Source organism: Mobula hypostoma, chromosome 4 (genome assembly GCF_963921235.1).
Source record: "Mobula hypostoma chromosome 4, sMobHyp1.1, whole genome shotgun sequence".
Classification (NCBI taxonomy): domain Eukaryota; kingdom Metazoa; phylum Chordata; class Chondrichthyes; order Myliobatiformes; family Myliobatidae; genus Mobula; species Mobula hypostoma.
The window spans coordinates 6697131-6711540 of record NC_086100.1 but is presented as its reverse complement, the minus strand read 5'-3'; the positions used below and the strand labels follow the sequence as shown (position 1 = coordinate 6711540).

The 14410-nt window shown below is 45.0% G+C and overlaps 1 protein-coding gene across 3 annotated transcripts in view; it reads left to right on the top strand.

Moving 5' to 3' along the window:
* LOC134345106 (phospholipase D1-like) overlaps nucleotides 1-14410 on the top strand; it is a 265323-nt gene that overhangs the window by 182576 nt on the left and 68337 nt on the right. The gene's annotated exons all lie outside the window — the stretch shown is intronic.

The window sequence follows — 14410 nt, the reverse complement described above, 5'->3', positions numbered from 1 at the left end:
TTCTCCATGCAGTGTGCCAACAGCCCTAGCCAGGAGCCAAAACTGGCTCTTTAATTGGGGGACTACTGCAGAGTTGTGGGAGATGTCTTTGATGTAAATTGGTAAATGGAGGCCATTTCAACCTCCATAAACTTATCCCACATGGAAACAGGCCTTTTGGCTCAACTAGTTGGTAGAACAGGGATCTGGGAATACTGATCCATAATTTCTTGGAAGTGGCGTCACAGGTAGATAATGTCATAAAGAAAGCTTTTGGCACATTGGCCTTCATAAATCAAAGTACTGAATAAAGGAATTGGGATGATATTCTGAAGTTGTCAGCCAAAGTTGGAGTATTGTGTGCAGTTTTGGTGTCCTGACTATGGAAAGATATCAATAATATCGTAAGAGTATGGAGAAAACTCACAAGGATTTTGCTGGCACTTGAGGATCTGAGTTACGGGAAAATGTTGAATAAGTTAGGACTTTATCCCCCGGAGTGTAGGAGAATCAGGAGAGATTTGATAGAGGTATTGAAAATTATGAGACGGATAGACAGGGTAAATGCAAGCAGGCTTTCTCCATTGAGGTTGGGTGAGACTAGAACTGGAGGTCATGGGATAAGGCTGAAAGGTGAATATGAGGGGGAACATCACTCAGAAGAGTAAAATGAGCTGCCAGCAGAAGTGGTGGATGCAGGTTAGATTTCAACATTTAAGAGAAATTTGGATAGGTACATCAATGGCAGAGATGTGAGGGGCTAAGTTCCGGATGCAAGTTGATGAGACTAGGTAGATTAAGTGTTTTGCACAGACTAGATGGGCTGAAGGGCCTGTTACTGTACTCTATGAGTCTCTGACATTAGACACTACTGACCAAGACTCCTATCTATGCCAGTCCTATTTGCCCAGGTTTGGTCTACATCTCTATGTGTGGAACAGTTAGCACCCCTTACAGCACCAGAGATCGGCAATCAGGGTTGAATTCCCACCGCTGTCTATAAGGAGTTTCTACATTCTCCTCGTGACCGCATGTGTTTCCTCTGGGTGCTCCAAAAGTGGGAGTTTCCTTCCACTTTTCAAGGGCATACAGGTTAGGGTTGGTAAGCTGTGGGCATGTTATGTTGGCACCAGAAACATAAGGTCACTCATAGCCTGCTCCCAGCACAGCTTGGTGTCACTAACTTCCTGCTCCCAGCACACCTTGGTGTAACTAATGGCCTGCTCCCAGCACACCTTGGTGTTACTAATGGCCTGCTCCCAGCACACCTTGGTGTTACTGATGGCCTGCTCCCAGCACACCTTGGTGTCTCTAATGGCCTGCTCCCAGCACACCTTGGTGTCTCTAATGGCCTGCTCCCAGCACACCTTGGTGTCTCTAATGGCCTGCTCCCAGTACACCTTGGTGTCACTCATTGTCTGCTCCCAGCACACGTTGGACTGTGTTTTTTGTTGACACAAACAAAGCATCTTCCTGTATTTTTTGATGTTATGATGTACGTATGAGCAATGTTTCACTCTTTGCTATCCATATACCTGCTTCAAGTACTTTTTAAATGTTGTTAGTGAACCTGCCCTCAACCACTTCCTCTGACAGCTCCTTCCATATACTTTGTGTGGGAAAAAGTTGTTTCTCAGGTTCCTATTAAATCTTGTGCCTCTTATCATAAACTTCTGCCCCCTGGTGTTTGATTGCCGAACCCTGGGGAAAGGACTGTGTGCATTCACATATCCATGCCCCTCATGATTTTGTGCACTTCTATAAGATCATCGCTCACACTATTAAACGTCCCAACCAGCTCAACCCTTTCCCATCACTCGGACCCTCAAGTCCAGCAATGTCCTCGTAGATCTCCACACCCTTTCCATCATCGTGGCGTCTTGTTCCAAGTGCGTCAGAATTTCAACAGCCATTGTTTTGATAAGGTGCTTGTCCTGAGGTCAATGGGCCCTCCTGCTGTCCTGTTAATTTATTTACGAACTTCAACAGGAGCTTGCTGTGCTGAGGTAGGAGCAAATCAATGCTCAGTACAGACCAGATGGGCCGAAGGGCCTGTTTCTATGCTGTAGTGTTGTATGACTCCATGAAGTTAAAGTATACTTATTAACAAAATCTGTTAATACTACCCTGAGATTGATTCAGATGCATCTCAGCCTGGAAGGGAAATACCAAATGCCCTTGAACAGAGTGGTTGCAGCCCAACCCAGCACAGGAAAAATCTACCCCAACATCGACATTGGAGTGCTGTTGCAAGAAAACAGCATCCATCATCAGGCTTATTATCACTGACATGCAGTACCTCATGAACTTTGTAGTTTTGCGGTATGTTACGTACCCCGTAACTGGGTTGCCGAACCAGCAGAAATGGACCACTTAGTTGGAGTCTGGATTACTGGAACTAAGAAAGTTTTATTAAAGAAATAAGCAACACAGTACTCTAATCATAAGGATATAAATGCAATGGATTAGCAATGATAAAACACACATGTACACAGAACTAGGATAATAGGAATCAATCAAGCTCTATCGCAGTCTAGGGGTAAAATGATCAGTCTCAAGTGACACGGAGTTCAGTTCAGCTCAGTACAGTTCGCAGCGATCGCTGTCGTGCCGTTGGAGAGAAAGAGAGAGAGAGAGAGAGCGAATGATGATATGCAAATTGAATTCAGACAGACCTTGATGTTCCTCCGCAGTTAGCTTTCGGGCGAGCCCTTTTTAATGTTTTCTGAGGTCACCGACTGTGACCCCTCCATTCCGGATGCGATCGTTCTTCCACGGTGAACCCGGCACCCAGGCAAGGGCGGACACACACACCAGGTTCCCGACGATCGTACCGTTCCACCCTGTGCGTCTATGGTCATTCCCGCAACCTAACCTCCAAACTCTCACCAACTTGTGGGGGGGCACACCGCACTTCCAGGGTCTCGTTATCTCGTGATCTCGTGGTGTCTGTCTTGCCTTAGCGAACCTTTTCCTTTTATTCCCCTGCTGGGGTATCGCCTGTCCATCAAACTTCAAACAGTTCAGGTTCAAAGCAACCGGTCTGTCAATACTCGGGACTGTGTCTCTTTTTGTTAATCTCTCTGCTCTCTCATTAACATTTTGAACGTTTCTCTATTTGTCTCTCTTATCTCTCTCATCAGCATCAATCTTCTGATAACTTGGTCTTTCGTCACAGGTAGCAGCACAGTGCAATACATACTGTAAATTACAGTAAGAAGTATCATTTGTTCGTCCCGTGTCAAGTTGTATGATGTAGCTGATTTTGGTCTTTCCATGACCCTGTTTGTTCTTGGCAAGTTTTTCGACAGAAGTGGTTTACCATTACCTTCTGGCAGTGTCTTTACAAGACGGGTGACCCCAACCATTATCAATACTCTTCAGAGATTGTCTCTTCAGAGATTTAAGAGACCTCCTGTCCCATGATCCTCTAGTATCCCTTTTGCCTATCGCCTGTCCAGCTCTTGGCTCCATCCCTCCCCCTCCTGTCTTCTCCTATCATTTTGGATCTCCCCCTCCCCCTCCAACTTTCAAATCCCTTACTCACTCTTCCTTCAGTTAGTCCTGACGAAGGGTCTCGGCCTGAAACGTCGACTGTACCTCTTCCTACAGATGCTGCCTGGCCTGCTGCGTTCACCAGCAACTTTGATGTGTGTTGCTCAGGGATTGTCTGCCTGGCATCAGCGGTTGCATAACCAGGGCTTGTGATCTGCACCAGCTGCTCGTACCACCATCTGCCACGTGCTCTCATGACGTCACATGACCCTGATCGGGGGCTAAGCAGGCGCTACACCTTGCACAAGGTTGATCTTCATTCTAACGGAGCGAATGAGTGCATTACACCTTCTTTGGAAGATGTATCTCCACCCTGTCACCCAGGAAGGGTATTATAAAACATAAAAGCAAGGATGTATGCTGAGGGCCTACAATCTAGTGGTGGAGGAGACGAAGCTGTTATTAAAACCTCATTATGTCCTTTGGCTCCTGTACCTCTTCCCTGATGGCAGCAATGAGAAGAGGACATGTCCTGGATGGTGAGGTGGTAATGCCTTTGGAGGGTGTCCTGGATGCTGGGGAGGCTGGTGGCCGTGATGGATTTGGCTGAATCTACAACCCTCTGCACATTTTTTTCAGATCCTGTGCAGTGGTCCCTCCACACCGGGCAGTGATGCAACCAGTATAAATGCTCTCCACGGTACATCTGTAGAAATTTGCTCTAGTCTTTGATGACAAACCAAATCTCCTCAAGCTCCCAGTGAAATGGAGGGGCTGTCGTACCTTCTTCATAATTACATCAATACATTGGGCCCAGGAGAGAGCTTCAGAGACGTTGACACCCAGGAATCTGAGGATGCTCACCCTTTTCACTGCTGATGCCTCTGTGAAAACTGATGTGTGTTTCTTGGTTGCAGGGTCGATAAACATTAGCCAGTTTTAACTGCAAGATTCATATGGAGTCCCATAGTTGTTACTGTCTTCCAGATCATATCACCCCCCAACAAAACCTCATTGTGTAGGCAGTGCCCCAGTGCTGAGTCTAGTGCAGGAGCTAGGAATCTCTGGACGAGTACCTGAATCTTGCAGGAGCTAGGAATCCCTGGATAAGTACCTGAACCGTGCAGGAGCTGGGAATCGCTGGATAAGTACCTGAACCGTGCAGAAGCTGTGAATCGCTGGATAAGTACCTGAACCGTGCAGAAGCTGTGAATCGCTGGATAAGTACCTGAACCGTGCAGGAGCTGGGAATCGCTGGATAAGTACCTGAACCGTGCAGGAGCTGGGAATCGCTGGATAAGTACCTGAACCGTGCAGGAGCTGGGAATCGCTGGATAAGTACCTGAACCGTGCAGGAGCTGGGAATCACTGGATAAGTACCTGAACCGTGCAGGAGCTGGGAATCGCTGGATAAGTACCTGAACCTTGCAGCCTCTTCCTTCTGAAGTGATAATGTGATGCAGGGCGTGATGCTCCAAACATCCATTCTATCCAGAGCAACACACACAAAATGCTGGAGGAACTCAGCAGGAAAGGCAGCATCCATGGAAATGAATAAGCTGTCAACGTTTCAGGCTGAGTCCCTTGATCAGGACACCTATTCTATCAAACTGCCCAGAGTGTTTCCCTTCCTCTAAGTCTTAGCCCAAAATGTCAACTCTTCATTCCTTTCCATGGAATAGATGTGGAAAGAAAATTTCCGATAGTGGGGGTCCTAGACCAGAGGGCACAGGCTCAGAATCGTGGGATATTCATTTAGAACAGAGATAAGGAGGAATTTCTTTAACAAGAGAGTGGTGAATCTGTGGAATTAATTGCCACCAACGTGGGGGCCAATTCATTGGGTATATTTAAAGCCGAAGTTGATATGTTCTTCATTAGTAAAGGCATCACGGATTACGGGGAGATGGCAGAACAATGGGGTTCAGAGGGATGATAAATCAGCCATGATTTAATGGTGGAACAGACTCAATGGGCCGAATAGCCTGTTTCTGATGTCTTTTGGTCTTTCTGTAGATGCTGCCTGACCTTCTAAGTTCTTCCAGCGTTTTGTGTGTCATGCAAATATCCGGTGTATAGAGTATTTAGAATGTACTGCAATTTGTGTCTTTCAGTATAAATAAGTTTGAGATTAGAGTCAAGATAAGTTATCAAGATTTGTGGAATTATATTTATGAACTATTTTAAGAATTTCCATCAGATAAAATGTCCAGATACTTCGTATTTCTCCAGATTTGTAGAAATTTGTACAGACTCGCAAATTCCTACAGATGTACCCTGGAGAGCACTCTGACTGGTTGCATCACTGTCTGGTAGTGAGGGGCCACTGCACAGGATCAGAAAAAGTTGCAAACTTGGCCAACTCCATTGTGGGCAGCACCCTCCCCAGCGTCCAGGACATCTGCAGCAGGTGATACCTCAAGAAGGCAGCATCCATCATTAAGGACCCCATCACCCAGGACGTGCCCTCTTCTCATTGTTACCATCATGGAGGAGGTACAGGAGCCAGAAAACGCACACTCAACATTTTCTGAGCAGTTTCTTCCTCTCCACCATCAGATTTCTGAAAGGGCAATGACCCCCCTGAACACTTCCTCCGGAGTTTTTGTTTTCTTTTTGCACTACATAGTTAATTTGATTTTAATGTATATTTTTATTGTAATTTATAGAATTTTTATTATGTACTGCTGCCACAAAACAACAAATTTCTTGACGTATGCCAGTGATACTAAATCTGATTCTGATCATGATTCTGAATTTTGATAAATGTTTTAAGCCTCAGTTAACCACAGTTGCTCTGAGCCTGTGAGACAGGAACTTGAGAGCAGGAGGAGGCCCTGTCTTCTGCTGACAGTGCTGTACAGGAATTGCGTGCCTGCACCTTAGCAAGCTGTCTGAATCATAGGTCAGTCACTAATCTAAATGGATGTACCCCCGGCCCTATTGCACACCGGCCGCTTGGTTGTTGGGCTCAGGCCTCCGGCGTGTGGACGAGAATTCCTCACAGACGGACTCGACCTCGAGAGAGCTCACCTGAGCCAGGCGAGCAATACCTCCTTCCTGTTGCCATTGCGCAGGAAGTACAGGAGTCTCGAGACTCACACCACCTCGAAGTTATTACCCCTCAACCATCAGGCTTCTGAACCAGAGGGGATAACTTCACTCACCCTGACACTAGACTGTTCCCACTGAAAAAACTCACTTTCAAGGACTCTTCATCTCATGTTCTCAATAGTTATTACTTATTTATTATTATTATTTTGAGTATTGTTAATATTATTTTGAGTACGCCCACTGGAAAAGGAATCTCAGGGTTGTTACATATATGGTATATACTCTGATAGTTCAAAGTAATTTTTAAAATTTTATTTTTTCCCTTTATGTCCAGAGTGTTAAACTACTGGCCCACGGGCCGGATGCGGCCCGCGAAGGGGTGCAATCCGGCCCGCGGGATGATTTGGGGAAAAAAGGTATATTTACGACCATTTATTATGTATCTGTATGGCAGCCGCTCTCTCTCCCACCGCTGTCTGTGTTGTCTGCTGCTCCGGCAGCTTGTTGTGTGTACTTAGAAACAATAGGCGGCAGTTAACACCCGCTGTGCATAAGCACCTACCACTCTGCACTGAAGACCACTAGGACCCACTTACGTCGTCAGACACAGTACAAACACACAGAGTACTCAGGTAAGTAACACCTGTGGCAAAGCTGAGACTGTTTGCTGCTGTGGTTCAAAATGCTTTCCAAGAAAAGTTGACATCGAAGGTCGAATATTCAACGATAATTGGAAAGATTGTTTTTTTCTTCTGTGAGGTCAACGGCAGACCTGTGTGTCTGATATGCTCACAACAAGTGGCTATGGCAAAAGAGTACAATATCAAACGACACTATGAGACGTCACACAGAGAAAAATATGACAAGTGCGCAGGACGACTCAGAACGCAAAAGGTAATCGAGCTTGAAGCAGCTCTGAAAACACAGCAATCAGTGTTCACCAAAAGTCGAGAGACTCATGATGGAGCTGTCAAGGCCAGCTATATTATTGCCAGCAAAATAGCTGCTGCATCGAAGCCATACTCAGAGGGGGAATTCAGCAAAGCATGCATGCTGACGGCAGCTGAGCTGGTGCCCTGAGAAGAGACAGGCTTTTGGTAATATCAGCTTGTCAAGAAATACTGTGGCAGAGAGAATCAGGGACCTCGCAGGAGATTTGAACAGTCAACTAAAAGACAAAGTGAAGTCATTTATTGCCTTCTCTATTGCAACTGTGAGAGCACCGACGTGACTGATGTAGCTCAATTGGGAATATTTATTCGTGGTGTTGATGCATCTTTGACCGTCACCGAGGAGTTTGTGGAGATGGTGCCCATGACAAACACCACAACGGCGAATGACGTTTTCTCCTGCCTCATCGAGGCCTTGGACAGACTGGGGGTTGACTGGAGTCACGCTGTCAGCGTGGCAACAGATGGCGCACCATCCATGGTCGGGGAAAAGGCAGGTGTTGTTGTGAAACTCAGAGAGAAAGTTCAAACAGAGAATCCAGAGCAGGAATTCTGGAATCTTCATTGTATTATACACCAAGAGGCATTATGTAGCAGGAGCCTGAAAGTGGACAATGTCATAAATGTAGTAATCAAAACAGTTAATTTTATTAGAGCCGAGGGACTCAACCAACAGTAATTTGACATTCTTTTGTCCGAAAGTAATATTGGACATGGCCTACCCTACCACACTGAAGTCCGCTGGTTGAGCAGAGGGGTTGTGCTCAAACGTTTTTCTCGATTATGTGCGGAAATTGGACTATTCATGAACGAGAAAGGGAAGCCAGTGGCAGAGTTGGAAGACTCGGACTGGCTTCATGATCTTGCATTTTTGGTGGATATAACAGAGCACTTAAATGTGCTTAATGTTAACATGCAAGGCCGCAACAAACTTGTTACGGCAGACTACAACAGCATTCGTGCCTTTCAAATTAAATTAGGCCTGTGGGAGATGCAACTATCCCGGAGCAACCCAGCTCATTTCCCCTCTTTGCAGTCTGTGCCTGTCGCTCGTGGGAATAATGACAACATGGACAGGTACAAGGACAAATATCATGGCTGAAAAGTGAGTTTCAGAATTGTTTCCAAGTCTTCACTCAGCTCGAGAAAGAACTCTCACTATTTTGCTCGCCATTAGGTCTGGACCCAGGGTTGAGATTTTTGATTGGAAAAAGGCTAACTTTAAGGAGATGCAAAAGGATTTAGAAGGAGTGGATTGGGACAATTTGTTTTATGGGAAGGATGCAATAGAGAAATGGGGGTCATTTAAAGGTGAAATTTGGAGGATAGAGGATCTTTATGTTCCTGTTAGGTTGAAAGGAAAGGTTAAAAGTTTGAGAGAGCCATGGTTTTCAAGGGATATTAGAAACTTGGTTCAGAAAAAGAGAGATATGTACAATAAATATAGGCAGCATGGAGTAAATGAGGTGTTTGAGGAATATAAAGAATGTCAAAAGAATCTTAAGAAAGAAATTAGAAAAGCTAAAAGAAGATACGAGGTTGCTTTGGCAAGTAAGGTGAAAATAAATCCGAAGGGTTTCTACAGTTATATTAATAGCAAAAGGATAGTGAGGGATAAAGTTAGTCCCTTAGAGAATCAGAGTGGACAGCTATGTGTGGAACCAAAAGAGATGGGGGAGATTTTGAACAACTTCTTTTCTTTGGTATTCACGAAGGAGAAGGATATTGAATTGTGTAAGGTAAGGGAAACAAGTAGAGAAGTTATGGAAACTAAGATGATTAAAGAAGAGGTAGTATTGGCACTTTTAAGGAATATAAAAGTGGATAAGTCTCTAGGTCCTAACAGGATAGTCCCTAGGACCTTGAGGGAAGTTAGTGTAGAAATAGCAGGGGCTCTGACAGAAATATTTCAAATGTCATTAGAAACGGGGATGGTGCCGGAGGATTGGCATATTGCTCATGTTGTTCCATTGTTTAAAAAGGGTTCTAAAAGTAAACCTAGCCATTATCGGCCTGTAAGTTTGACGTCAGTCATGGGTAAATGAATGGAAAGTATTCTTGGAGATGGTATATATAATTATCTGGATAGACAGGGTCTGATTAGGAACAGTCAACATGGACTTGTGCATGGAAGGTCATGTTTGACTAACTGAATTTTTTGAAGAGGTTACTAGGAAAGTTGACAAGGGTAAAGTGGTGGATGTTATCTATATGGACTCCAATAAGGCCTTTGAAAGGTTCCACACGGAAAATTAGTTAGGAAGGTTCAATCGTTGGGTATTAATATTGAAGTAGTAAAATAGATTCAACAGTGGCTGGATGGGAGATGCCAGAGAGTAGTGGTGCATAACTGTCTGTCAGGTTGGAGACCGGTGACTAGTGGTGTGTCTCAGGGATCTGTACTGGGTCCAATGTTGTTTGTTATATATTTTAATGATCTGGATGATGAGGCGGTAAATTGGATTAGTAATTATGCAGATGACACTAAGATTGGTGGCGTTGTAGATAATGAAGTAGGTTTTCAAAGCTTGCAGAGAGATTTATGCCAGTTAGAAGAGTGGGCTGAAAGATGGCAGATGGAGTTTAATGCTGATAAGTGTGAGATAGATAGATAAATAGATATACAGATATACTTTATTAATCCCGAGGGAAATTTGGTTTTGTTACAGCCACACCAACCAAGAATAGAGTGTAAATATAGCAATACAAAAACCCCAACAATCAAACACCAAAATACAAACTATGCCAGGTGGAAAATAAGTCCAGGACCAGTCTATTGGCTCAGGGTGTCTGACCCTCCACGGGAGGAGCTGCACGTTCGATGGCCACAGGCAGGAACGACCTCCCGTGCCACCAAGTGTTGTATCACGGTGGAATGTGGCCGAAGTTCAACAGTAAAAAGTTCAGTATCCAGTCTGCAAACACGTTCCTCAATTGTAATATACCCCGGATTGCACCATCTGTTGTTAGCCAGAACAGTAAGCACCCAATTCCTTTACGCTTACTGCTCTCGGTGCACTTCCGGTCAGCCGGAACGGTATTACCCACCGAACTCCTCTTCTCCATAAGTCTCTGTTGTCTGGACCTGGTCTCTTTCCTCGGCTTTGTGATCCCCTTCTGTGTGTTTTCCTCCGGATTTCGGCAGGGGTGTCCACCGCTCTGTTCGCTAAGCCGGCCGGTCTTTGCTGGTCCGTGGAATACACAATGTGACCTTGCTTCTGTCCCACGTGTTGGGATGTAACCATTTCCAGCGCTAAAGAAAACCCAAATAAAACTCTCTCTACCAGCATGTTAGAGAGGGTGCAGCTTCGACGTGTTACCGTGAGAAAAAAAATACAAAAAAGTAACGTAAATTAAAAAGTAAGAAGAAGAAAGTAAGAATAGATCAGAACGGCTGTACCAGGCTGCATGCACGACCGGTGCATGCACACTAAGATGCTACATTTTGGTAGGACTAATCAAAATAGGACATACATGGTAAATGATAGGGCATTGAAGAATGCAGTAGAACAGAGGGATCTAGGAATAATGGTGCATAGTTCCCTGAAGGTGGAATCTCATGTGGATAGGCTGGTGAAGAAAGCTTTTGGTATGCTGGCCTTTATAAATCAAAGCATTGAGTATACGAGTTGGGATGTAATGTTAAAATTGTACAAGGCACTGGTGAGGCCAAATTTGGAGTATTGTGTACATTTCTGGTCACCGAATTATAGGAAAGATGTCAACAAAATTGAGAGAGTACAGAGAAGATTTACTAGAATGTTACCTGGGTTTCAGCACCTAAGTTACAGAGAAAGGTTGAACAAGTTGGGTCTTTATTCTTTGGAGCGTAGAAGGTTGAGTGGGGACTTGATAGAGGTATTTAAAATTATGAGGGGGATAGATGGAGTTGATGGATAGGCTTTTTCCATTGAGAGTGGGGGAGATTCAAACAAGAGGACATGAGTTGAGAGTTAGGGGGCAAAAGTTTAGGGGTAACACGAGGGGAAACTTCTTTACTCAGGGAGTGGTAGCTGTGTGGAACGAGCTTCCAGCAGAAGTGGTTGAGGCAGGTTCGATGTTGTCATTTAAAGTTAAATTGGACAGCTATATGGACAGGAAAGGAATGGAGAGTTACGGGCTGAGTGCAGGTTGGTGGGACTAGGTGAGAGTAAGTGTTCGGCACGGACTAGAAGGGCCGAGATGGCCTGTTTCCATGCTGTAATTGTTATATGGTTTGCTGTCAATGCAACATCAGATGTACCGGAGGAACTGCAAATGGAATTCATTGAAATTCAGTGAAACTCGGCTTTGAAATATAAATTTGAGACTCTGGGTCTGAACTCATTCTATCAATACCTGGGACCGATGTACCCCAAGATGACAGACTTTGCCTCAAAGAATTTTTGCATGTTCAGGACAACATATCTCTGTGAGCAGGCATTCTCCATAATGAACATTAACAAATCCAAACTGCGCTCGCAGCTGACACACAGACACCTAAATGACATTATGAAAATCACAACTGCCCAGAAACTGGTCCCTAATGTTGACAGGCTGGTTAAACCCGAGAGATGTCAGGTGTCTGGAACCAGCACGTGAAAAATGAGTGACACTGTTTGATGCACTGCACATGTAAGCAAAATGCATTATGAAATATTGAGTGTCATAATATTGTGATTCATTCTTTTTCTGACTTCTATTATTGTAAATGTGATCACTTCAATAAAAATTAGAGGCTAACTGTGTTCATTGTCTGAGTTTGATTGCTGGAAGCAATCAAAATTAGGTGCAGTTGTGTAGCCTACATTTACAATTTGTTTCGTTAGGTCTACATTTGTGTCTGCTAATGTTCGATTTCAAATGGTTTATTAATGGAAAGGGTGTGGCTCCCAAAACAATCTTAGCCAAAATAGCATCGTTTTTTCTCTTTCTCATCACAACTTTCTTGTAGCCCACGACTGTAAGTTAATACCAATCATAAAAATAATGCTTGCTCGGCAATCTTCTTCATAAGAAACGGAATTCGTAAAGTGAAACACTTTGTAGTTATAGCAGAGACTGATGCACATGAGAGCAGGTTGAACAAACGAAGGCAACGAAAGCTGTGGAAGCATACGTGTGCACAACTGATCCGGCCCGCATGAAGTCGCATTTTGCCCAATCCGGCCCCTGACCCAAAATGAGTTTGGCACCCCTGCTTTATGTATTTGCACAGTTTGTCATCTTTTGTACATCAGTTGTTTAACTGTCTTGCGCATGTTATTTCATTGATTCTCTGGTGTTTACCCATAAGAAAATGAACCTCAGGGCTCTATGTGGTGACATATGGACTTGGATAATAAATTTACTATGAATTTGAAGTTTGGACAACCCTTCAGGAGAGGCTTAGGTGCTGTCACAGAGTAATGCAGCAGTGACAGGCCATTCAGCCCATCTGGCCCATACTGACCAAGTTCTGCTCCTGAACTACTACTTCCATTTGCCCATGCTTGATCTCCCTAAGCCTTTCCTACACATATACTTACTGAATGGTCTTTTAATAGTTCATTCCTCAATCACATCCTTGGCCGGTCATCCCATATACCCACCACGCTCTGTGTGAAGAAGTGTTATTTGATTTATTCATTGAGCGATACATTCGGCCCAACGAGCTGTGCCATCCAGCATTCCACCTATTTAACCCTGGCCTAGTCACAGGACAATTCACAGTGACAAGTTAACCAACAACGTCTTTGGACTGTGGGAGGAAACCAGGGCACCCAGAGGAAACCCACGTGGTTCACGGGGAGAATGTACAAACTCCTTAAAGCCGCCGCCAGAATTGAACTCTGAACTCTGGAGTACCCTGAGGTACGAGGGGCCACAGTTTGAGGATAGAGGGGAAGCCTTTTAGGTCCGAGATTAGGAAAAACTTCTTCACACAGAGAGTGGTGAATCTGTGGAATTCTCTGCCACAGGAAACAGTTGAGGCCAGTTCATTGGCTATATTTAAGAGGGAGTTAGATATGGCCCTTGTGGCTACGGGGGTCAGGGGGTATGGAGGGAAGGCTGGGGCGGGGTTCTGAGTTGAATGATCAGCCATGATCATAATAAATGGTGGTGCAGGCTCGAAGGGCCGAATGGCCTACTCCTGCACCTATTTTCTATGTTTCTATGATAGCAACACACTGAACACTCTGTTACCATGGTGCCAGGTCCTTTTTAAATCTTTCCCCTCTTGCCTTAATTGCAGACCTTTTAGTTTTTATTCAGCCTTCCCTGGGAAAAAGATTGTGTGTATTCACCCAACCATTATACCATAAGACATAGGAGCAGAATTAGGCCATTCGGCCCATCGAGTCTGCTCTGCCTTTCCATCTTGACCATTATCCCTCTCAACCACACTCCCCTGTCTTCTCCCTGTAACCTTTGACCGCCCCCGCCTAATCAATGTCCTCTTTCTTTAAGGATCGTGGTTTCCCTTCTGCTGTCATTAATGATGCCCTCACCCGCATCTCCTCCATTTCCCGTACTTCGGCTCTCACCCCATCCTCCCACCACCACAACATGGACAGAGTTCCCCTTGTCCTCACCTACCACCCCACCAGTCTCCGGATCCAGCGCATTATCCTCCGCAACTTCCGCCACCTTCACCAGGATCCCACCACTAAGCACATCTTTCCCTCTCCGCCCCTCTCTGCTTTCCACAGGGATCGGTCCCTCCGCGACTCCCTGATCCACACGTCCCTTCCTTCAGATCTCCCACCTGGCACTTATCCCTGTAAGCGCAAGTGCTACACCTGTCTCTACACCTCCTCTCTTGCCACCATTCAGGGTCCCAAACAGTCCTTCCAAGTGAGGCAACACTTCACTTGTGAGTCTGTTGGGGTCATCTATTGCATCCGGTGCTCCTGGTGCGGCCTCCTCTACATCGGTGAAACCCGACGCAGATTGGGGGACCGCTTCGTCGA